The 26,438-nt window shown below is 44.2% G+C and overlaps 2 protein-coding genes across 4 annotated transcripts in view; one reads left to right on the top strand and one right to left on the bottom strand.

Moving 5' to 3' along the window:
* The window catches only part of LOC147730424 (queuosine 5'-phosphate N-glycosylase/hydrolase-like), a 200,336-nt gene extending 186,326 nt beyond the window's left edge, over positions 1–14,010 (bottom strand). Inside the window, exon 1 of one of the 2 annotated variants that reach the window (XM_086955233.1) lies at positions 13,826–14,010. The gene's annotated coding sequence lies outside the window, so the exon portion shown is untranslated. The remainder of the gene's footprint in view (positions 1–13,825) is intronic. The other variant, XM_086955231.1, reaches the window with a different exon arrangement.
* The window catches only part of ORC2 (origin recognition complex subunit 2), a 484,925-nt gene that overhangs the window by 17,300 nt on the left and 441,187 nt on the right, over positions 1–26,438 (top strand). The window contains exon 1 of one of the 2 annotated variants that reach the window (XM_086955227.1): positions 13,948–14,259. The exons of the other annotated variant lie outside the window; for it this stretch is intronic. The gene's annotated coding sequence lies outside the window, so the exon portion shown is untranslated. Of the gene's footprint in view, positions 1–13,947; positions 14,260–26,438 lie in introns of those variants that run through there. 2 annotated transcript variants of the gene reach the window in all.

Raw genomic sequence — 26,438 nt, 5'->3', positions numbered from 1 at the left:
ATTAAGAAGTGGGCCTTTTACAAAACAAAGTATGCCAAATATGTAGTGCAAGCCAATGTCAAAATCTGGTATGTTCTGCTTTTTACACATAAAGCACCACAACCTTGTGGGCTTCAATGCACTACATAGGAGATTCTCAGCAAATGTTGAAAGCAGGTCTATCCAGGTCAAAATGGTTTACTTTGGTCTGTGCAATTTATGGATGGCATACATAATTCAACTTTGTGCAGAAGAATAAGAGCATGCTGTAGTGGCTCATTCCTCAGATCTAACTGCAGGACTGTGCCCTAATAGGTTTTGTGGCTAAAGCTAACATCATGGTACTTGGGAGGTATGCGTGCTTGCTCTTGCAACAGTTCTTTTGGATGCACTAAGCATGATAGAACGAAGGAAGGAAATACATGTCCTGTCAGACCTCGTACTCACAGCTCATCACACTCTATAAATAAAGATCACACCCTGCTGCTTGTGTTCAGTATTCTGCTGACACCACCTGGTGTCATTGATATCAGAAAGTGGGTTTTTGGGAACATACCGCTTTTGAAGAATAGGCTGACACCGCAGCCATTCAGGGTTTCAATTGCAGTCCTGAGCATGCTTTGCTTTTAAAGTCACCCAAATGGGTGGCGTAAAACTAAACTGCAGCCCACAAACAGCTGACCTTTATGCTACTTACTGGTACATTCTCCTCCACCGTATTACTGTGGCCTTATTGAATAGTCCGGCAAGTCAATCAGCATTAACCAATGTTACTAAGTTTGAGGGGTCTGCGTACAAGCAGAGGGGGCTGTTTAGCAGTTTTCCATTTGCCAGTGTAACAAAAAAAGTTATCAAGATCAAAAAAACTCAGTGAGGCCCGCAGAAAAAAATAGCAGATTCTTACACTCGTCATTTCTCGAATTCGTAATTTATTTACATAGAAATCACTGAACACTTATGGAAGACATTAAAACTAATGCAATATAAGACAAGCATTTGCAATGCAATAGGTCTCGCATTAGGAAAGTTTGAGCTATTGGAATTGTAAATGACAAATTTTTTAGTTAGGTTTTGTTTTTGAAAATAGCGAAATTAATAGCTTTGTCATTTACAATGCCAATAGTTATAATTTTTGCAAATGTGACACATATAGCACTTGTAATGCAATATGTGTTGTATTTACGTGACTTACATGAATTGATATTACAAATAACAATGGCTTATTTTTTTTTTACATAATTAATACTTAAATAAAAGGTATTATAATTTATAATGGAAATAGCTTAAACTTTTGTAAATAACTTGCGAAGATTATGTTCTGTGTCTTTTATTGTTACAAAACTCCTAGAACAGAAGTGAAATATTAACATCTTTTTGTTACATTTGTAATAAAGCTTGAAACATTGAGAGAACATATTTGAACTAGTTGTTGAATGGTTGCACAGATTGATGTTGTGGTGGCGAATGAGTGATGCGGGGTGAGGATTTGAGAGGGTGTTTGAGGGTGAGAGGGGGTGTGAGGGTGAGGGTGAGTGAGGGTGGGTGAGGGTGGGTGAGGCTGGGTGAGGGTGAGAGGGGGTGAGGGTGTGTGTGTGTGAGAGGGCGAGTGTGAGGGTGAAGGGGTGTGTGGGGGTGAAGGGGTGTGTGAGGGTGAGGGGGGGTGTGAGGGTGAGGGAGGGTGAGGGGGTGTGTGAGGGTGAGTGAGGGAGGGTGAAGGGGTGTGAGTGAGGGTGTGTGGCCGAGGAGGTGTGAGGGTGTGTGAGGATGAGTGAGGCTTTGATTGTGTGAGGGTGAGTGTGTGATGGTGTGAGGGTGAGTGAGGGTTTGATGGTGTGAGGGTGAGTGTGTGATGGTGTGAGGGTGCGAGGATGTGAGAGGGTGGGGTGGTGTGAGGGTGTGTGAGAGTTGTGAGGGTGAGGGGGGTGTGTGGGTGAGTGAGGGTGTGAGGGTGAGTGAGGGTGACTAGGAGAAGCTGGCAGTGTAGTTCTCCGGTTCCACACCTAGTGGCACAACATCACTGAATAAAAGAGGAATGGCAGTCCACACAAGTCAATACATCGCATAATCAGCCATCGGAAAATGTGAGAATATTCGGACGCCGCTAACGAAGAAGGAAATCTTGCACAAACATCAAGATCCAGTGTGAGGGCCCCTGGAGCCGAACTGAAACCAACTTGGCATGCAGCCCTAACTGAGACACTGTGGGGTGCTACGGAGAATAGTAGCCCCTCGGAGTGCACTATGGATCCTACACCCTACTCACAATAAAGAGGGAAGACATTTTAACAAGCAGAGTGCATTGAAACAGCACTTAAAGTGCAGAAAGCATGTGAGATGCATTAATCCCCGGCAGAGAGCGCTAAGAATGACCCGTGACGGCCGCTGCGACTCAGACACACCGTGTAGCATCCAGCATCGATCACAATAGCAGGAGCTGCACTCAGAGCGTCACCTACCTTACAAGCCCCCCCCCCCTCGTTTTTTCGTCCCACTTAATGCCCTGGGTGCAAAGGACGCACAGCTCTCACTGCGGTACATGCACTATCATACAATCCTCGCACAGACTTTGCAGGAATCTAGCCGTATGTAGCTCGAGAAAGCACCTAGACTCGAGGCTTGGGGTGACTGGCACACAGATCACTGTCGGTGAGTGGACCGGGGAGCTGGGCTTCAGGGCAGCAGAGGGCGTGTAGGGGCACCTCACTCAGGCATCAATGGGGGGGGGGGGGGGTAAACATCCTTAAATTAAGCACTGCCTGGACCACAGGGGTAGAATGGGGTTTCTAAAAGACCCAGGATACGGGCGTCTTCAGGTAAATGATTGATGTTTGAAGTCTGGGGCTCACCAGCTGCTGCAGGAGGCCTCTCGTCTGCGAGGAGACAGCTCTTGTGCAAGCACAGCGTCAAAGTCCAATGAAGAGCTGCATTTGAAACCAGACGCGCCCACGGAGTGGCTGCTAGGAGAGGAGCAGTGCCCGAGACCGGCCGCAGTGCCCAGAAACGATCACGTGACACGACACGTGGGAAAGGTCTTTCAGTGGAAGCAATTTTTAAATAGTCAAAGCAAGGTTGTTTCCAAAATTATTTCTTTCCTATAACATGCATTGGTAGAAGTTACTCTTTATAACAGTAGAATTCGTATGATTTTCTCCTTTAAAATGTGTGTACATCACCAGACGAAAAACAAAAAATAGCAACCAGACTCAACTGCCGTTGAAATGTAAATGTTGCACTACAAAGGAATGAAATATCTTCCTGCTGAGTGTTTAACTTGTACACAACGCGAAGTCATGCACAACCCACTTCTTCCAGAGAATAAAAAACAAGTTCATATTATAGGGTGCCGCCGCGCTGCCCGCGGCGACCCGGAAGCTCTTGGCCGGCCGGCCAATCCGCTCGCGGCCGACCGAAAGTCCCCCCTCCCGAGGTCCGCGAGCTGCCGGCGAATGGAGCGCCCTGCCGGTCCGGGATAGCCCGGGTCCCCAGGAGGGGGCCGGGGAGAAGGAGGAGTGTGGCGCCTGTTGCTGGGCTCCTCTGACCTGAGGGAGCCCCGATTTAGAAGAGGAGATGTGCCGCGCCGTGAGGAGCGGAGCGCGAGAGGAGCCCCGCCGGAAGAGCGCAGTCGGTGAGTGGGGCCCAGGGCTGATGTGAAGTCCGTGCGTGCCTGTGTGTATGCCTGTGGGGGAGTGGAGGGGAGGGAAGGGGGGGGGAGTGTGTGCGTGTGTGCGCGAGGGAATGTGTGTGCGCATGCGTGACTGTGGTGTGATTGAGAGAGAATGCGAGGCGGGGGACAGTGTGCCCTGTGCCTGTATGTGTGCCGTGTGCCTGCGTGTGCATGCACGCGCCTGTGTGTGAGTGTGCGTGCGTGCATGCAGAGGGGTGGGGGCTGCCTGTGTCTGTGTGCGAGCAAGGGCTTTGCACCGCGAAAGCGCAGCTCAGACGCGCGCTCCCGAGGTGAAATCTGACATTGTCAAAGCGCGCGTCTGATAGCTGTCCACATTCCTAAATATGGGCCACAATAGGTCTGAAGCAGACACCTTCAATGCTCACGCATTGAGGGTAGGTCTGCTCGACCTAAAAAACGGTATAGGTGAAAGTATAAGCAAAGAGAAATAAATGTATATTTTAGTAATTGTCCACCAATTCACATAGTCCGTACGCTCAACCACAAGGGATCTACCGCTAGGACCCCAAACAATCCAGAAAGGCACTATTACAGCTGAAGGAGCATCGTGTTATTCAAAAATGTTCGCAGGTTCAAAATTGTTGATTCACAAAGTTCTTTATTGAAGTCAAGTTCATCAAATAATGGAGACAGCGTTTCATCAAAATCAAAGGTTCCAAATTAATTCAAAAGCATAAAGTATACAGATCACAATACAGCCAACGCGTTTCGTCCGGCAACGGACATCATCAGGGCTCCAAGAACAATAACTGTATAAGAGTAGAATCAATGCCGATCTGTATCCCTGTACTGTACAGCAGCTGCCTCCGGCCTCCCAATTAAAGTGTGACCATCTCAAAAAAGAAACACTTGACTCAGTGGAAAGGAGGCCAGTTTTATGTTCAACAGTTCAATAAATTCTTCATTTCAATAATGTAAACCCTTATCAGGCCTGGATACACAAATTAGTTTTATCTTTTCAATGTAGAATCTCTACTCCGACAAGTATAGAGTAAAATACCCCAGCACTTAATTCAAATCACGATTATCAAAACATCTCCTCAAAAAAGCCAATATTCTTCTGTGCCTTATTCCAAACGGGTATTCTCCCAAACGTGATCCAAATCGGCGACACTGGGCATTTCCAAATCCAATTAACTACTTGGCCTTCAGCAAACATTGCTGCATGAACTCTTACTACAGGATAAGACTCTGAAGTAATCGGCACTTCTCTACATAACGAGTTCAGCTTTTTATAGGAGTTCTAGGCAGATCAGTGAATGAGGACTTCATTAAAACAATAGCCAGAAAGGAACAAGTGAGTAGTCCAGAGTTCCTACCCCTGGTTAAACGTTTAACTGCTGCTAGTTCCAGTTGAAAGACTTGCAGAAGTGTTACATACTTCTGCAGCCTGTGTCTCTAACCCGGACACTGGATTTGATCCAGAGTGTCCTTTCAAATACAGTATTTTCTGCAAGACTGAAAATAATCACAAATGAGAGATGATGGTCAAACACGGGTAAAAAAAACAACACATTTGTGACTGTACGTGCAGATATTTATTGTTAAAAACTTGTCAGGCCAAAGTAGGTCGGAGTGAAAAAAAATAAATAAAAAAAAAAAGATTATTGAACTACGGTCAAAATGAAATGAATTTGGGCCAAAAGACTGAAACCTAAAGGATTCGGAATGAGTAGTTCTGCTGCTGCTTCTTTAGAATGTCCTTTGCAATAAACAAGCTGGTATTTATACCTATACTTCAGGTACCCAAGTTTCCTACAAGCATTACTCAAAAAAGTATTTATGAAATGTAATTGCAATGCTCTCGTACATAGCTGAAATAATACTCAGATGACAACACAGAACGCTGCATCATAAAAGTGCCAGCCCTTTCAGGCAGTATTTGCATTGTAATCGTTTGATATGCCTCACCACGGTTTTCATTTGGGTAAAGAGCTGTTTCTATTTAGTGGTACAAGAGTGGACCCTTCTGGTCAAAGCTAAAGATATCAGGGCAAAGGTGACTGCAAAAGACAAAATAAAGTGTCATACCAGCATCCACTCTTGAGGATCCTTTCTCCTTTTAGTCACCCATATTTTTTTTAAACCATTATTTTAATTAGCATTTTAATAAAACCAGTACAGCGGCAAACATGGTTTTTTATCACATACAATGTTTACAATATGTTGAACTTACCAGCTCTATGTAATATCAGTAAAAACAAAAAAAAAAGAGAAACTGTCAAAAAGATAACAAAACAGACGGCTGTTATCCATGTCCAGCTGACCAAGCAGTCAAATTAACTTGCAGATACACTCATAGCAGATACATTATGCAGGTGGTGGCCAGTCAGTCACCCAACTCTCAAGAAAATAAAGTATAAGAGTTTTACAGCGACAAAGCCAGGGTAAGAGAACTGAGACTTGAGAGCCCTCCTGCATCTCAGGTGTCAGCATGCATCTTTTGGCCATACTTGTGAAATGAAGGACAGTAAACTGGACAATCTGATGTCTCTCTATGGCATGACAGACATAAATGAAAGAAACAGTAAACCTCTAAAATGCGAACAAAAGAAGCCTCCTGGCGCTATTAATCAGTGATAAAAAAAACAGGCAAGAGTTAGCAGATTATGGCCTGAAAAACAGCCATATTTTAGGGATTTTACGAAAAACAAAAACAGCGGATGGTCTGGGCATAAAAGGTGACGTGAAGTTAAATACACCAGCGGAGAAGCATGAGTGTCACCTTTGCCAGACCACAGATGCTGCCGTATTTAGGGGCATATTATCAACGGCCAGCGGTAATATCGCTGGCCGGGCTTAGCAATAATTTTATTATCGCAGGCTATCTCTTGAATTTATCGCCCTGGTACCGCGTTATTAACAACGCGTTACTCCAGGGCGATAAAAATTGCAGAGATAGCGAGGTTATCGCCGTTTTGCAGGGAACATCGCTGGTTTTCCAGCGATGTTCCCTGCAAAACGGCGATAACCTTGCTGATACGACCCACAGGGTCGTATCAGCATAATCCACCCCAATGTTAGGGATAGGTAAGTCTGCATTTTAGCAGACGTTAGTTTTTGCAAAAACTAACGTGTGCTAAAATTCTGGGGCAGCCTTGTAAATATCACGATGTGAACATCAGCGATATTTGCAAGGCTGTCCATCCGGGGTACACTGAGTGACGCCCACTTTGCATCTTATTAGAGATCCTAAGGAAGGCGTTGGGGAAAAAGGGTGCTAACATGCGATTGTGCAGGTTAGCACCCTCTTGTAAATAGGGTGATAATTTTATCACCACCTTTTTGGCTTTTTAAGCTACAAAAGTGGAGATAAAGCCCTTGTAAATATGTCTCTTAATGTTTCGCTACCTAAATTGGCTTATGATCATCAGTGATCCGGAGACTGTTACTTCAGTCTATCATGCCTGGATTGGCTCCGAAGAAAAATACCTTAGTGCCTCTAAAATCTGGTGGGGTGAGCAGATCTACCCCATTCGAGCCCTGGTTCTCTTGGGAACTCAGGCTTGGAAAACGGCGTTGTTGAAGTGGCTGAGTTAGTATCCGACAAACTGAAAGGAGGTGTCTGTAAACTTCCGATGCAGCCGCCACTGATGGAGGGAATTAAAGTATCAGCAGACAGACCTCTAGTATTTTGATTCATACAGACAGCGACCTAACTTTCACCGACTTTTTCTCTATAGAAAAATGCTACAGCGTTGCAGGTTTCTTTTTCTCTGGGAGTTTGGTTAATTTCTGAACAGTGGCAAATAATTATATTGGGCCATTTTTTTGGCCGATTTTATTTTATCTGTAAAGTAGCTGGAGTTCACATTACAGATCAACGCTTTATATTTTGAAATCATTCATCTCTTTCGGAGACCGGGCAACTGGAGAGCTTTAAAAAACGCTTGTATGAGCCCTCTCCGTTCTTCGATTCATCTCTTCTTAGTTTCCATCCTCAGCATGCCTCCTCCGACTATAGCCTACGCTCAATCGCATATCTTTTATTGTATGTCTATACATTGCCTGCCAGCCCCTCATTTCATAGATCACGTCTCCTTTGAAACTGAGTCAGTGCAACCTAAAAACACTCTATCTCCTGTATCCTATTTGTTCAGCCCACCAAACATTGCAGGTAGGCACTAACGCTAACTATTCCATCCCACTACATCAGAGCATTTCAGCCGAGAGCGTTACCTCACAAAGATATCTTTTAGGCTAAATTATCACGATGCGGCCAAATTTAAGATTCGAGAGATCTTGCTGTTTTGGACAATTACATGCATGAACTAAAGTATTCTTAGATGTCATTAAATAACCTCCCCTTTACAGACCCACCCCACCACCCATTGGCTTTGTAAGGGAACTCTGACCTCAGCCTCCACTAAAAAAATCCGTATTCCCCGTTTTTTTGCCCTGAGCTGTGCCCTCTGTGTAGCACTGTTATGTTGTATTATATTGTAATTGTATATTGCTTTAAGGCTCGTGTTGGAGCGAGCCCCTAGAATGCTTGTTGCATCACTTATGTTCTAAGGGTATGAGTCAGTTGGAGCCTGGCTACCTATCTGTATGGTTGTGCTTCCTGGCACTACCTGTTCTTCCACTATTTATCTTATCTAAATAAAGAACTTAAAGGAAATCGATTCCATCTCCTACTTTACAATTGGCGACGACGAGGGATACGGAACTTTTTATGATTTTTGACGTCGTGGTGAAACTGCGGACATTCAAGAAAAAAAATATGTATATTTCGGAGTACGCAGACAATGGAGAAATGACAGAAAACTATGCCTGCGTGAGTCTACTGAGAAGCTGCGACATCTAGCAACTTTCTTTCAAGGTAGGCGGAAAAGATCGCTTTAACTTACAGCTTTCAGTTAAGTGGCGCCTGCCTGCATCTTTTAATCGGGTGCAGAGTTCCAAGCACGATCTCCTTCCAAGCGCGATCTCCACGATCCGGCATTAGAACGTCCTTCCCCTTTTCTGCGCTCTGACGTATTCCCCGCTGTGATGAGTTTGCGGGATGACGAAAGGGCGCAAGGTCACGCAGCGTGACCCTGCGTGGCAGCCATTTTTTTTTTCACGTTGGAAAATAATTTCTGTTGTCAGTTTCACACGACGAAGCACACGTTAAACTGAATAAGGAGGAACATTTGGATTAAATTAAAGCGGTTCTTTAGCGCTTCACAGGAAGAACAGGTGAGACTGTCGGGTCGCTATTACATTGTATTGTGTGTTATTTGAGCATATTTACAACTACTTTATTACACATATATAAGTAAAATACAATTTATGGAAACTGGTGATCAGCCTGAGAGTACATTGAAAGAGGAGATGGCTCAACAAAGTTTTGTAATCAGCCCTCCACAACCTTTCTGGGCTACAGGATCTCAGTCAGATATGAAATGGGTAGAATGGAAGGAGTATTTCCCCAATTATATTTGTGCTATTGACGAAAACGCAAAAATGAAACCAGAACAAAAAAAAAAAAAGAATACTTTTACATTCCTTGGGACCGAAAGGTTTAAAAACGTATTCACGAATGCAAAAAGTGGTTAATGCAGATTTGCCATTGGAGATATGGATAGATAGTTTGCACCAAAAGTTTGTATTGGTGTAGTGAGGCATACATTTTTTTCAGAGGAAGCAAAAGAAAGAAGAATTAGTTGATGAATGGTTAGATGACTTAAAAAAACTTGCAATTGACTGTAAATTTGGAAACCTGCACGATGACCTCATTCGGGACCAACTAGTTATGCACAATGATAACTCACCGATACAAGACCGTCTTTGGGTAAATGGTGATGCACCCTTGGATGATGTACTTGCTATTATGAGGAAGTCGGAAATGTCTGGGAGAGGTGCCATTGTTGTCAAGGACACAGTAAAAGAATCGGACAAAGCGTCATCAGCAGTTTTCAAAATACAAGGAGCAGCAAAAAGTCAGACTAGACAATTTCAAAACAAAAGTTTTAATCAACCTTTCAGGAATCAAGGAAGAGAAAAGAATGTAGAAGAGAGAAGGTGTTACCGTTGCGACAGCAAAGAACACATGGCTTACAGCAAGTCGTGCCCTGCTCTAAGGAAAAAATGTGGAGTGTGTGGGTTAATGGGCCATTTTAGCAAAATGTGTCGCAAGCGTAGTAATGTTAAATATATCTGGAGTGAAGATTTGAGTGCTAATGAGAGTGGCGAAGATGATGAAGGTTGTGTGAAAAATGTGAGGGGGAATTATATGCTCAATATCACTGATGAAGCAATGGAGGGTAAACCAGTTTGCGAAGTGTCTTTAGGGGGTATAAAGGTAAAGGTGTATGCGGATTCTGGATCTCCATACACTATCATTAATGAAGAGATATGGAAGAAGAAATTTACACGCAAAATAGGGGATAAATTGAATATCTCTGATGTTAATCCTGCGAGTTACACGGGAGAAAGGATAGGTTTGTTGGGTTTCAGATGGCTCACTTTCCTTTTTAAAGGTAGGTTGACAAGAGGGAAGTTATACATAGCCAAAACGGGACCATCTGTCCTAGGGTGGCATGACCAGAAGAATCTTCACATCATTTTCGACCCTAACAGCAAAGAGAAGGTGTTGGTCTTAGACGAGTGTAGCAAGATAGAGGATGTCTTGAAAAGTAAATTCACTAATGTAGTGGGAGAAAAGTTGGGCAAGTTGAGAGGTTTTGAGCATAGGATCATGCACAACCTAAAGTGCATACGGTCAGACCTATTCCTTTATTGATAAGGGATGAGGTAAAGAAAGAAATTCAAGGCCTTTTGGCTAAAGGTGTTATCGAAGAAGTAGATTCATCAGAATGGATTAGTCCAGTAGTAGTAGCGAGGTAATCTAATGGCAAGATTCGTTTATGTATAGATTTACACCATCTTAATAAAAATATTGTGATTGAGAGGTTCCCGTTACCAAAGATTAATGAGATGGTCTCTTCCTTAAGAGGAGCAACGTGGTTCTCCATGATAGACCTTTCTGCCGCCTATCACCAAGTGGTTCTGGAGCCAGAATTGAGGCATTTAACGGCTTTCATCACGCCGTTTGGTTGTTACCAATTCAGAAGAATGCCTTTTGGGCTTGCATCAGCCACGGCTGTTTTTCAGCGGTTAATGCACAAATTGTTTGGTGATATGGAAGGTATTTGTTTCTTCCAAGATGATGTTTTAATTGCAGGTACCAACAATGAAGATCATGATGCAAAACTGGGGAAGGTGTTTGACACACTGAATTCAGCAGGATTAACTGTAGAGTTATCTAAGTGTAAATTTGGAGAGAGAAGTGTCTCTTATCTAGGACATATCATCAGTGAGGAAGGTGTCAGGCCAAAGGTGTCACTGGTAGAGAGGATTGTTTCATCGCCTGCCCCAGAATCTAAAGAAGAGATTAAATCCTTCTTAGGAATGGCAGAGTACTGCGCTAAATTCATAAAAAATTTCGCTTCAAAAGTGTATAATATTAGATCATTATTGAAGAAAAATGTGAAGTTTGAATGGACGAAGGAGTGTGAAAGGGAGTTTGCAGAAGTTAAATGGGAATTACAAAAAGTAAATGCCTTGTCGAGCTTTGACCCCAATTTGGATTGCCTTTTGACAACAGACGCAAGCGATAAAGGTTTGGGCGCTGTACTATCGCAGGTTGGGGATGATGGAAAAGAGAGAATTATTTTGTTTGCGTCCAGGGCTTTGTCACCAGCGGAAAGCAGGTACCCAATAATAGAAAGGGAAGCTTTAGCTTGCGCGTGGGCATTAGAGCACTTTCGTGCATTTGTATGGGGAAAAATGGTAAACATCAGGACGGATCATAAACCATTGGTCCACATTTTGTCTACAGATGGAACTGCAACGGCTTTAGCTAGATTGGCAAGAATTTCAATGCGTATGAAGGAATACATATACAGTATTAATTATGTACTATGAAAGGATAATGTAGTGGCGGATTGTTTGTCTAGACTGCCTGCGCCGCTAGAGGAGTGTGTTGATGACCCATGGGGGAACTTCAGCGTAGCTTTAGTACAAGATTCTGGGGTTCCTGCCATCAGCAGAGAAGAATGGTCTAAGGAACATCATAAGGATAAAGAGTTGGTAGAAGTTTCAAAATTTATTTGCAAAGGATGGCCTAAAGAAAAGTTTATGACAGGCAACTTGAAACCGTTTTGGGAAGTACGTTCTGAATTATCTTTTGAAAAGGAAGTTTTAATGAGGGGGGACAGGATTGTTCCACCTGCAGGATTAAGGAAAAAGATTTTACAAATGTGTCATGAGGGACATTTTGTAATAGTAAGAACTAAGTTGGCTGTCAAGGGTTTGTTTTGGTGGCCGAAGGTTGATAAGGAGATAGAAACTTTTGTAAAAGTTTGTCCAGTTTGTAGTTCGGCTGATAAGTCTTTGAGGACGTTAAGACCAACGATGAGTGAGGGACTGATTCCAGATCTTCCTTGGGAAACTATTGCGGTGGACATTTTTGGTCCAATAGGAGACACGAAAGAATATGGTCTGGTTGCTATTGATCTTTTTACTAAGTGGCCCGTGGTCAAGTTTGTGGAAAAAGTGGACACTCAAACAGTTATGAAATTCTTGGATAACATTTTTATGATGGAAGTGTTGCCTGTGAATATTTTAACGGATAATGGAGTGCAATTTTTATCTAAATCTGATAAAGAGTACTTTGAGAAGTGTGGTATCAGACATAAAACAACATCTTTGTACAATCCAAGTGGGAATGGAACGGTTGAACGCTTTAATAGGGTGATTAAAGGTATTTTGCAGGCAGCTAATAACAAGAATTTGGATTGGAAAGTAGAGATACAGAAGGCGGTTTGGTCTTATAAAGTAACTTTGCACAATTGTACTGGTGTATCCCCTTTTGTAATGATGAGAGGTAGATTACCCAGGTGTAAGTTTAATCCAGGTTGGTTATTTAAGGAGAGTGTGCAAAGATGGTCACCTGAAGAAAGAATTTAGAATTAGTTCATTTCAAAAGCAAGGAGTACTATGATAAACGACACGGTGCTAACGATACTATGGCGAAAATTTGAGATTGGGGCAGGATCAGGAAACCATACAGGGTCCAGAAGGGTGAGAATAAATTTGATTTGCCAAAAAAAGTTGTTGATGTTTTTAGAAACTCTGTTAAGTTAAGTGATGGTAAAGTTTGGAACCTTAAAGATGTTGCCTTTGATATTTGTCAAGATCGTGATGAAGAGCAGTTTGTGAGTAAAAGGTCAAGTGACTTTGATTGGGTGGAAGATTATTTTGAAAACAGTGAGTTACAATCTCAGTTAGCTCTGGGTGAAAAACAAACTGGAGATTTACTAAATGGTCCTGATGAAGGTGGTTTGTTTCCTCAATTAAGGGAAGGAGAAGGGATGGTTAGTGATCCTGTTAGGGACAGTCAGGTCGGTGGGTCCTTGTCAGGTCAAGGTGGTGAAGAAGGCAATGTGGGGAACAAGGATGGAAACAGGGATTCTAGTTTCACTGACGTAGACAAAAATATAGAGCCTTGTATTGTTAGTGCTGAAGGCTCAAAAAGGAAAAGAGTTTTGCCTAGTTGGCTTAAAGAATATGTTAGGTAGGATTTCTTAGGTTCTGTATTATTGTTTTTTTTCTTTTTGATTATTTCTTTTTCATTTATTGTTATTCCTAGGTTGTATATTTTGTTTTCATTGTAAGGGGGGGGGAGGGTGTTATGTTGTATTATATTGTAATTGTATATTGCTTTAAGGATCGTGTTGGAGCGAGCCCTTGGAATGCTTATTGTATCACTTATGTTCTAAGGGTATAAGTCAGTTGGAGCCTTGCTACCTATCTGTATGGTTGTGCTTCCTGGCACTATCTGTTCTTCCACTATTTATCTTATCTAAATAAATAACTTAAAGCAAGTACTACATAAAAACACACACTCAGAAAAACATGAGTTACATGTTGAAATGGCTGCATAACTATTGGTGCTATATCACACCCACGCGGCATGTTCGTAAATGCGTAATAAAAAGGAGCACATGGTGCAGTTACAACCGGATGCCGTTAGGATGCATCATAGTCCCACCACCTCTGACATACAAAAAGCAGCGTTGAACAGCAGCCGACATACTATTCCCCATTAGCCGTCAGCCAGGGAAGAGCGTATGCTTCACAAACCAACGCAAGCGAACACCGCCGAATACCTACCTCTCCTGTCAGCCGCTTTACAAACCCTGCCGATTCCAGCCCGGGTTTTCCAAGGGGCTCCTTAGTTTGGGGAGCCGCGCTGCGCTTCTGACGTTAGACGCATGCGCATGGCATCAACACACGTGCTGGAGAGGCAGAAGCAATTCGCTGTAGAAACATCGGCCCAACAGAGCGGGCGCACACTCACTTTCTCTTCCGGAGTGACAGGGCATGGACCTGGGAGGCTGGATCTTCTTTTCAGGGCGGTCTATTTTTCTGATAAATAGTCTTTATTAGGGAGGAAGTACCATAAAGATCCATTTGAAAACACTGCAGCTACCCCACATAGCCCAAAACTCAATAATAAGTTAAACTGGCGAATGTCCCCGCCCCCTTTGGCGTCTGTTAGAGTTGAAATCGAAGCAGAGGCAATCGAACTGTTCTGGCCGGAGGAGGTAAGGTTCGTGCCTGGGACACGCAGGCATTCGGTCTCGTTCTCGAGCGTTTGCCAACAGCGGCGCCCCTGTTACTTGGTTACCTAGTGTGAATGTAACTTCTCCACACTTAGGGTTTATATTTCCAGTTTTCCCCGGTCAATAAAGTTGCTATTGTTTATCTTTTCTGGGTGATTCATAATTCGTCACACAATTTTAAGTGAATGGGAAAACTCGCTGCTCATTCATAGGCAGAGCTCAAGTTTCAGACCTATCCAGTGCTGTCAATTGGGAAAATAAGTAAGTGTCCCCCAGAGTTCGGGGATCAAGGGATGGCAGAGTAGACCGGGGATGAAGTTAAGAGAGACTCACGTGGCGAGAGTCGCAGTCAACTCGCCCAGTGTCTTTTAAAGTCTATTCGCTAAATAAGCTGACAAGCACAAATGTGTTCATGCTGTTGCAGGAGCAATGTTGGTGCAGTCTAATAAGTCATTTACTTTACGAGCTATGTGAAAACTGCAAGGCGTAAGTAAATAGGCGTTCAAACACTTGGCAGCCCTAAATTACTGAGGAAGCAATGCCAAGGTAGCCCCCCTCAGGAGACATTCAGGATAACATACACGAGTACGAGCTAGATTCTATCTACAGTGGGTTTCATTTCCACTCACCTAGGGAGTAGCCTATGGAGTATGTAACGTAACGTATGCTTTTGCAATCTGTTGTTCGTGTAATGTTCTCAGTTTGTATCATTTCTGTTCCTTTTGTGAAGCGCTCTGACGCCTTCGGGTAAAGTCCGCGCTATATAAAATTGCATAAATAAATAAATAGCCTCAAGTACACTACACCCCAACCAAAAAACAATAATTCCACTGTTGTGTCTACCGGCAATGTCACAGGAAATACACTTTATATCAGTTAGTGCATGTGTATTTCAATAATAGTGATCGATCAGGACCAAGGTCACTGCTTTGTTGTTTCAAAAATCAGTTGGACACTTTTTTTTAATAGGTCTTAAAATGGGTGTTCTAATCAGATATCAAATTAAACCTCTGTTCGAGTCTATGTCTGTGTCTTACCTCAAACATCTGATTCTAAAAGTTGCTTTCTTTCAGACAGGGAATTTCAGTCAGGCACTAATGTTACACCAGACATGCCAGCAGGTAAATGAAGGATTAAGAATTTTACAGTCTTATCTAATGCATATTCCAAAACTTGGTTTATCTTACCATACCATCAAATAATTGTACTGTCATTGATATTTCCAAATTCACAATCTGCAGCAGAATGGGCGTTGCCTGCTTTAGGTGCCTGACCGCATTTTAGTCCAATCCAATATTTATTAAGTGCAAAATACTCCAGAATAGATCAACTATCTGAGGATAAGGAAACCCTTGAAGTTAATTTGTCTCCAATCTCTCATACGTCCTTGGTCTTGCCACGTTTTGTAGCATAGCTGCCAAGTTTTCAGCTTGCTTATGTGTGACAGTTCCATAGTTTCAGTGCACTTGAGTGACATTGAACAGCAGAATGTGTGACACTTAAAGTGACACTCGCAAGTAAATCCAAGAATGATGTGCATGGAAAGGGACAAATATCAGAAATGACACCTTTTAATGAGAAGCTTTAACAATATTGTGACGTTGGCTGCAGAACCCTTGGCTTTATAATGAACACTAAATCTGCAGCCTATGTTACACTGCGCGCCATACAATTTTGAAGCAATGTGCACGTTCACAGTGCTTTCAGTCGCATACTGGGATCTCGTATTACTATAATAGAGAAGTCGCAATCCACCATTGCACCAACTCTGACAACATTCAGTGATTGCATGAACCAATTGTAGGTTCCGTAACAATATAAGGGAATGCATTTCCGATCAAATGCATTAAACTTGCTAGGTCAGTGCTTCACCACTTGGGCTGTGTATTCTTTGGCCAGGCTGGCCTGGAGGGGTACGGGCTGCACCAGCAGGCAGTAGTTGAAAGGTGTTTCTGAATCAAAGTAGGACTAGCCCATTGGGCAATCAGATTGTGCCCGAAGGTCTGGTTTGTCAGGTCATTTTGTGCACATTTTTGTTTTTGGGCTGTTTGTGGGCCTGATTTGTGGTCTGCTTGGCTTATTTTCACTGTTGGTTTCCCTGTTATTAAAACAAACATTGCCTTCAGTAAGCTCAGATTCACACACGTCTCCATTCCTTGCAAAACACTTGCACAACATGTCTTTACAAGTTGAAACCTGCCACAAATTGCATTCATGACTCTGGTCACTTTCTTAATTAACTTCTGCAATAATAGGGGCACCTTTATTACTTTTTAGTGCCCAGCCTATTTTCTGTCCTAGTCTGACTCTGGTCTGAGTGGAGAGTCACAAGGCAGCATGATCTCTTTGTGAACTGTTTATTATCCGGTTTCTGTGGGCGGGAAAGACAGTACAGAGTAGATACACACTCGGGCCCATGTAGGCCCTTAAAAACACCCGCCCGCAGCAGCACGATCTCATCTAATTACTAAATAATACAATAACTGCACCTTTGTGGTGCGCACTCACAACAAGCAAACAGTAAACACACAGTATCACAAAACAAAGGCAACACTTTTCCACACTAAAATGCGTAGCTTGTTACACATGTGGGTAAGTGCTACAGTGTCCCACATAGCGATAGTAAGTGCTGTTTAAATTCTGCAATCGAATCCACATGTTAAACATGGCTGATTTTTTCTTCTCATTCCTGTGTTGGTGTAGGATTGCAAAAATAGGTTATTTTAAGGAGTTACAAACTTATTAAGTTCTGTAAAAATGGTTATAGACAAATATATCCAACCTTTTTACAGTTCATGCATATCTTTTCCACAAGGACCTTCAAAAAGTCAAACACGTTCCTCCAAATCATAGTTTACCCAGTAAGGACTTGTAAAGTGCCAAGCTATGGCCCATTATGACAGACAGACCTTGGTGTAGACCCACCGATTATACAAGACTTCCTCTTAAGAAACAGCTCATGTTATAAGGGACCATTAACCACATCTTAAACTGACTTTTACATTTAACCCAGCACTGTAAATATGTATGCATGTGATATTTGTTTGCACAGTTAGGTATTTAAACAATTCACCTGATTAGCTCAGCATTGCCTCCTCAAAATCAGCTTAGCCTCTTATCCACTCATAATTGCCCCCTCATCTCATCATAGCCCGTTGACAGAATCTCTGCATTGCCCCTTGGTCATCTGCATAGCATCATCAGCAGCTGAGCCTTGGCATAAATCAGCATTGTCATGAGTCTTTGTCATCAACTCAAATCTGTTGCATAGCTTCAGCTCAGCAGTACCACAGTTTTGGCACGTCATTGTCCCACGGTTGGCAGCTCGAATACCGTTTGTGGACCTGCTCAGCATTTCACTTGTCTTCACTTTGTGTAAATGGTTACTTGCTCATTATGGCATGAGTGCCTAAAGTCTGTCAATATCTTCATAGCGAGGAAGTAATCGGTACCACATTATGTGTTTTAAAATACATATTTTTTTGAAGATTGTTAAAATTTGAGATTTTTCACAACAGGCCACAATTAAACAAATGTTTGTATAAATTACTGTTTGAGGGTTCCTCCTCTCTGTTCAATAATTGTTTCAGCTGTCTCAACGCTAATCGACCTTCTGAAGCTTTCAACAGCGTTTTGAGACCGCCTTCTCTGTGCCGATCCCGACCCTCCAGGCCTCTTCCTCCCTGTAGATTTGCTGTGTCAGCCATCTGAAGATCATCCCAACTGCTTCATGATACCTAGTTGTCTGAGGTCAGGCAGTATTGGACGGAAAGCCTCAGACCCGGATCAGAGTAGCAGATTCAGTGGAATTTAGGCGTTCTTAATTGCCATTGGAGTGTAAGGTGTGAAACAAGACAGTACTTGTCTGTATAGCTCAGTTACACAGAGCCTCTATTTATTTACAACGTTATTAGCAGTTTAATCAGTCCATGATTCTCATAGAGAACTCTTAGCCAGTGATCATAACCAGAGCTAATGAGCATGTACCTCTCTCCTATTGGAACAACCCTTGAGTGCTTGCTTATTAAGCGGGTCAAAACAGGAAAAAAGTGATCATTTAATCTTATAGTCCGAGCGTCAGTACCTGCAGTATGGCATTGTGTTTCATGTTGTGTTAAGCTGAAGTTGAGGTAAGAATATTCATTTGGTCGTATTTGAGAACATAGTTCCATTTAGGTTTTACTACAGCATTCTTGCAATCTGCCTCTTGTGGTTGGAAGGTCTGCCATGTATAGAAATAGCCTCCATGATTTGGAGTCACACGTGGCTGCTTTCCTCTTCAAGACAAATACCATAGCTGAGTTTCTCCCCCGCACTTGTGGCATCATGGAATTTTCATCAACATATGTGGGCATTGGCAGTGTGCCCGTTCAATTGTGACTTTATTTTCAGTATGCACTTGTCAGTTGTGATGGATATGTTGTGCTATTCTCCCAACATGATAGGGGCATTTAAATTATGGTTAGTGAAAGATGGCCGTCCCCCCAATTTTTTTATGCTGCCACAAATGGCAGCAGACTGTTTGCCTTGGTTGGATGGCTGTCTGTCTTCATTTCTGGCTGCGCCTAAACAGGCAGATTGATGAAGGAGCTAGAGGGACATACCACTTCTGCCACAATCAAGACATTTTGTTTACATACAAGGGGGCTTAGGGCCCGCCCATTGTTTATTATTGGCTTGGTTCATAGCCTGTCTAATTTGCTGGCTTCTGTTCTGTCAGGTTCTGCCTTCTTCACTTAGACTTCACTTTGGTTTCGTGTTTCCTCGTCCCAGGAGCATGAACCAAATACAGCTTCATTTTTTTGGGAGTGTCCTTCGACTGCTTCCACCTCAGCCTACTTTTTTCTTCCACTCGCAGCACTTTGTAGGAGTATATGCATTTTAGGTTGTCTTTTTCTTGGTAGTGCTGTGCACTGTTGCGTCACTACTCGTTTCGCGTGTTCATTCTGTTATACTTTTCATCCTCTCCCCTTCTACTCTACGGTGCAGCCTAACAAAAACCAGCAGGCTACAGGTTTTTAGTGTTGCTTTTTTTTTTTTTGTTTCTTTTTATTGAAAGTTATGAACAAACAAGGCACTAGAGTACCATTTACAAAATACCAGTTCAAACGAGTGAGGAACGAGACAGTACAGAATAATTTGCAATCGGCAATGGGAAGGGGGAGGAGGGGAGAAACAATTCAGTACGACATCAAGATAATACTGCAGTAGGAACGTGAGGTGATGGGGAAAGTGGAGCGTCAGCGTTGGTCGCAATGGGGGGAGTGCAGATGCCACCATGGTAATTGTTCCAGGGACCCCATATCTTGCTCCACTTCCGGAATCGCCCCGGGCAACATATACAGTTTTCTCCCTAAACATCGCCCAGTCCATATTCTCCCTCCATGCTTCAACTGTAGGCGGCCTCCGGGACCCCCATAACTGTGCTATATCTCTTATAGCAATCATGTTTCCAAGGGTCACCCACTGAGTCTTTGCCGCATTGTGATCCGTTGGCTCCCACACATTCAACAAACAGCGCCTGGCCTCAGGCAAAAGAGCAATACCCATAGCTTCCTCCATCGCTTCATGCACCTCATTCCAGAAGACAGTCACCTCACGACACTCCCAGAGAATGTGGAGAAACGTCCCAACCAGCCCACAACCCCGCTTACACAATCCGTCCTCAGAGAATCCCATTCTAACCAGACGGGGCCAGTAACGTAGGTCCCGTGGAGTATCTTGAGCTGCACTAATCGTAGACGAGCCGGAATCGTAACCTCCTTGGGAGAGGAGACCGCTGACTGCCAGTCCTCGTCGTCTAACTCTAGGCCATCTCGGGTCCATGAGTCCCGGAGCAGAATCAGTAGGTCAGCCCTGTCGTTTATTAGTTTTTTGTAGATCAAGGAGATAGTACTGTCAGGCACGTGACCATCCTGCACCCTATCCTCGAGCGGGGCGATTCCGGGATCTTCTCACCCTCTGAGAAATTAGACTTCAAGGCATGGCGGATCTGAAGATATCGAAAGTATTCCCTATCATTTAATTGGAACTCTGTCTTCAGCGCCTCGTATGATTTTAATATTGCCCTTGACCCAGAGGTCACCCACCTTACTAATACCAATCCGGTCCCACTTCTCAAAGCCCTTGGTTTTCCACAGGTTACCCAGTCTCTCAAATGCGAAAAGTGGGGTCGCCAGAGTCATGCGATCTTTCCATCCCATCGAATTATTGGCATTATACCACAGACTCACTGCAGTCCTCGTAGGTCCCGACAGATCCCTACCAGCCAACCTCGAGTACAGTTCTCTATAATAATCACCCCCTGGCAACAACCACCTGTCAATAGAAAACGCGGGGTTAAACGTGGGTCCAAACATGCAATGATTAATAGCGCTCAGTTGAGACGCCCAATAATACCGCTTAATGTCAGGGAGAGCGATACCCCCATCGTACCATGGGAGTGTTAGTTTAGCGAGCGCGATACAGGATCTACTGTCCCAAATCAACTTCTTCTGGAGACCCTCCATTGCACGAAAATAGCTAGCCGGAACTGTGTCAAGGGTGTTTTGGAGTGCATCGAGGAAACGTGGTAAAGACATCATTTTGAAGAGAGCTGCCCGGCCGAGTGGCAAAAGCGGGAGCTTACGCCAACCTGCCACATCCAATTTCAACCTATTCAACGGTGGGATCAAATTCGGCTCATAACGAGCCACAGGGTCTAGTGAAATATAAATACCGAGATACCTAAACCCAGAAAGCGTCACCTGGATGGGACAGTCACGTAGAAGAGGGGGGACCTCACCCCAGAGCACATATAGACAAGACTTGGTCCAATTTATGACAAGACCAGAATTCCTACCAAAGGAGGTTAGGACATCAAACAGCACTATCAGTGATTTCCGGGGCGACGTTAGATACAGCAGGATATCATCTGCATAGAGAGAGATACGATCCTCGAAGTCAGGGGACCACTGAATACCCCTCATCGAGGGCTCCCACCTGATCCATGCAGCAAGGGGCTCGAGGGCCAGGGCAAACAGTAGCGGCGACAAGGGACAACCCTGTTGCGTACCTCTACCCAGAACGAACGGCTTGGAAACCCGCCCTTTAACAACAATCTGTGCCAGGGGGTCTTCATAGAGGAGCTGCACCCAGCCAATAAAACCTGGACCAAATCCGAACTTAGCGAGGGCAGCCCACAAATACGGCCATTCCACGGTATCAAACGCCATCGTGGCATCCAACGAGGCCAAAATGGCCGGCTCACGTAACGTCGCCGCCCTCGCGAGAACACCATGCAAGCGCCTGAGATTCAGAGCTGTGTTTCTGTGCGGCAGGGCTTGAAAAATCCAATAAATGGTACTAGTCCTGCAGGACTAGTACCGTAAAAAATGTCCTCGACCTAACTGCAACCTACTTGACCTAAGTCTCTGAAAGCGGAGCAAATGTGACAAGATAACAAGATTTAAAGGAAACATTATAGTTCATTAACTTTGTGAGCAATAAATATGCCTTTAAATCTTGTTATCTTGTCACATTTGCTCCGTTTTCACAGACAGAGGACAACAGTTGTTTTGTTTTCCTACACGCCAGAAAGGGCGAGTAGGTCCTAAAAACAGCTCGACCTTGTTAAATTCAGCTCGACTATGCGAGCGGTCGAGTGGAATTTTCGAGCCCTGTGCGGGATGAAACCAGATTGGTCTGGATGAATCAGCTCGCTAATCACAGTTATTAATCGATTAGCCAACACTTTCGCAAGAATCTTAGGTTCAGCGTTTAATAGAGATCTCGGCCTATAGCAGAGGTCTTCAAACTTTTTGATGCCGAGACCCCCTTGTAAAACCTTTTTAGGCGTAAGGACCCCCTTCCGACAAAAGTTTCTAGAAACTGGTACTCCTCATCATCAACTTTTGACAACCATAAATGCGCCTGTTAGACCTCATCACATCCCTCCATCATTCATCCACCCACACTTTCACACATCCATCCATCCATCCACCCTTTCATCCTTCCATCCATACATCCATCCTCCATCCATCCATCCATCCTTCATCCATCCACCCTTCCATCCATACATCCGTCCTTTACTCATCCACCCTTCCTTCATCCACCCATCATTCATCCACCCACCTTTTCACACATCCATCCATCATTCATCCATGCAACCTTTTATCCATTCATACATCCATCCACCCTTTCATCTTCCCATCCGTACATCCATCCTTCATCCATCCACTCTTTCATCCTCCCATCCATCATCCATCCACCCTTTCATCCATCCATCCGCCCTTTCATCCATCCATGTACCCATCATTCATCCCCCCACCTTTTCACACATCCATCCATACATCCTTCATCCGTCCACCCTTTCATCTTTCCATCCATACATCTATCCTTCACCAATCTATCCTTCATCCATCCACCCTTTCATCCTTCCATCCATACATCCATCATTCATCCATCCACCCTTTCATCCATCCATTCACCTATCATTCATCCACCCATCTTTTGTACACATCCATCCACCCTTTCATCCATCCATCCTTCATTTGTCCACCCTTTCTTTCTTCCATCCATACATCTATCCTTCACCAATCTATCCTTCATCCATCCACCCTTTCATCCTTCCATCCATCATTCATCCATCCACCCTTCATTCATCCATTCACTCATCATTCATCCACCCACCTTTTCACTCATCATTCATCCACCCACCTTTTCACACATCCATCCATCCATACACCCATCATTCATCCATCCACCCTTTCATCCATCCATTCACCCATCCTTTACCCATCCACCCTTCCTTCCATCCACCCATCATTCATCCACCCACCTTTCCACACATCCATCCATCATTCATCCATGCAACCTTTTATCCATTCATACATCCATCCACCCTTCCATCCTCCGATCCATACATCCATCATTCATCCATCCACCCTTTCATCCACCCATTCACCCATCATTCATCCATCCATCTTTTTACACATCCATCCATCCATCATTCATTTATTTATTTATTTATTTAAAGAGTTTTATATAGCGCAAACAAGATCTTCACAGATATCAGAGCGCTTTACATAGACGGGTACATGAGGGAGCAAAGTCAAACAGGCAAATCAAGCTTTACATAGAAGGGTGCAAGGGGGAGCATATTCAGACGAGTAACTCAATAAATCACAGTATAATAGTACTACTAAGTGACACAACCACTCATGTGGATGATAAAACAACTCATACAAATAAGTCAAGAGTCAAACATGTAATACAGAACGGTGCAAGGTGTTAATAGGATTCGAAATAGTAGCTCAAGTGTATTTAGCCATGAGGATAGCTTTTACTTCTTTTTTAAAGAGTGTAGTGGAGGAGATCAGCCTGGTTTCGGGAGGGAGTGAGTTCCAGATCCTAGGCGCCATTCCTGAGAAGGAGCGCGTGTATGTTTTTTCCTTCCGGAATCTTCGAGGTTTTAGCAGGAGATTGTTTGTGCCTCTCGTGTTTCTAATTCCCCCAGAGATTGTCAACTTCTGAGCGAGGTAGCCGGGTGAGTTTAGGTGTACCGCCTTGTGTGTCATGCAGGCGATTTTCAGCTGTATTCTGCCTTCAAAAGGCAGCCAATTCAGGGATTTCAGGTCAGGGGTAATGTGGGAGTACTTTTTTGACCCAGTGATGAGTCTCGCTGCAGCATTTAGAGAAGCTTTTACTCCCCAGAGGGTGGTGCTGCCGTATTCAATTTGTGGGATGACTAGTGCTTGTACTGCAGTTTGGAAGTCTTTGGCCGGGAGGTAGGGTTTGAGTTTCCTCAGAGTATTGATCTGGAAGTTCGCTCCCTTTGTTGCCTTGCTGATATGTTGCTGCATGTTGAGATTAGTGTCGAGTGTTATGCCTAAAGATTTTGCTGAGTCCACGATGGTGGGTTGGACATTGAGTGCGGTTAGGAGTTTAAGCCAATGTTGAGTGGTTGATATCTTAGCTGGAGGTGAGATCAGAAGGAACTCTGTTTTCAGGGCATTGAGTTTGAGGTGGTTATCGGCAAGCCAGGATTGGGTGCAACTGATCGTTGAGTTCAGGAGCAGGATGTCATTGGGTGATTGTAACTTGAGGTAAAGTTGGGTGTCATCAGCGTACATGTGAAAGCGTACATTGGATGCTTGTAGCAAGGTGGTGAGAGGCTCCATGACTAGGTTGAACAAAGTTGGGGATAGAGAAGATCCTTGGGGGACGCCTAGCGTTACAGGTATTGGCGAGGACATCAGGTTGTTGCTCTTGAATTTTTGCGACCTGTTGTGAAGAAAGGAAGTGAACCACTTGAGGACAGTTCCAGATAGGCCCATTCTTGTGTTTAGTAGTTCTAGTAGATTCTCATGTTTGACGGTGTCGAATGCTGAGGAGAGATCAAGAAGGATGAGGAGGCAGGTGTCTCCATCTACCCTTTCATCCATCCATCATCCATCCACCCTTTCATTCTTCCATCCATACATCTATCCTTCACCAATCTATCCTTCATCCATCCACCCTTTCATCCTTCCATCCATACATCCATCATCCATCCATCCACCCTTTCACCCATCCATTCACACTTCATTCATCCACCCATCTTTTTACACATCCATCCACCCTCATTCATCCATCCACCCTTTCATCCATCCATCCTTCATCCATCCACCCTTCATCCGTCCACCCTTTCATTCTTCCATCCATACATCTATCCTTCACCAATCTATCCTTCATCCATCCACCCTTTCATCCTTCCATCCATACATCCATCATTCATCCATCCACTCTTTCATTTATCCATCCACTCATCATTCATCCATCCACTCATCATTCATCCACCCACCTTTTCACACATCCATCCATCCTTCAGCCTTACATCCATCCAGCCACCCAGCATTCATCCACCCACCTTTTCACACATCCATCCATCCATCCTTCAGCCTTTCATCCATCCACATCCATCCATCCTTCAGCCTTACATCCATCCACATCCATCCATCCACCCATCATTCATCCACCCACCTTTTCTGTGCCTCTCTCATAGGGGGGAGGGGGGATCAGTATCTCTCTGCGTCGTCGTCCTTCTTCTTTCCCGCTCACAGGAGGGCATCTCTGTGCCTCCCTGCTGGGGGCGGGGGACGTGTCACGGGACCCACAGCTCCAGGTGCGCAACATCCATTGAACTCAAAGGGCTAAACTACAGCCACTCCCCCAGCCCTCCCACCCCCAGCTCCACCCAGCTCCACCCAGCTCGTGTATGTGAGCCAGGCTGAAACAGCTTAAGGGACACACACACAGTCACACCCAAGTACTTGAAAGGTCTTTAAAAGACCTTTTACTTGTTAATGAGGCGTTGATGTTTTTCACACCTCGGTGTGAATTAGGCCTCCGCCGTGAGCACCCTCGATCAGCCCAATGCCAGGAACTGCACTCTGCAGAATCTGCGACCATCTTCCAAGGACTCCACGACCCCCCTGGGGGTTGGGCCCCACAGATGGAAGACCGCTGGCCTATAGGAAGCACACTGATCCCACGGTTTCCCTTCCTTGTGAATCACCACAATGGTAGCTAAACGCTGATCACTGGGAAGGGAGCCTTTCTCGCACGATTCCACAAACTTATCCCGTATGTAGGGAGCCATCTTGTCGGGACGCAATTTATAGAGTTCAATAGGGAGACCATTGGGTCCCATAGCCTTCCCTGATCGCAAGGAGCGAATCGCAAGAGCCACCTTATCTACAGTTATCTCTGATTCCATTTGTTCCCTATCTGCGTCAGACAGGCACGGCAACGTGATATCTCGTAATAAAGATGCGAATCCTCCTCCGGCCGCTCTGATACAGGGGAATAGACTGCCTGGAAGTGCTCCGCAAAACATTGGGCGATCTCATCAGGGTCGGTAACCCGCTCGCCACTCACTCTCTCGATCACCGGAACAACACGACTCGCCCTATCTCTCTTATCCAGCCATGCAATCAGTTTACCCGCCTTGTCTCCAACATCACACAAACGACCCTGCTGCTCCCTATTCATAATCTTAGCAGCATCCGTCACCAATGCCTTGTATTCCAGTTGCTTAAGATGCAAAACATGCAGCTTTGCGCGGGTAATCCCCTGCTCAAGGCCACGCTCCAGATCCACGATCTCAGACTCAATCTTTACGACTTCTTCGTTTTTTTCGC

The sequence above is a fragment of the Lissotriton vulgaris genome, chromosome 2_1 (assembly GCF_964263255.1).
Source record: "Lissotriton vulgaris chromosome 2_1, aLisVul1.2, whole genome shotgun sequence".
Taxonomy (NCBI): domain Eukaryota; kingdom Metazoa; phylum Chordata; class Amphibia; order Caudata; family Salamandridae; genus Lissotriton; species Lissotriton vulgaris.
Note: the sequence above shows the minus strand (reverse complement) of the source record. Positions and strands in the feature narration are given on the sequence as shown.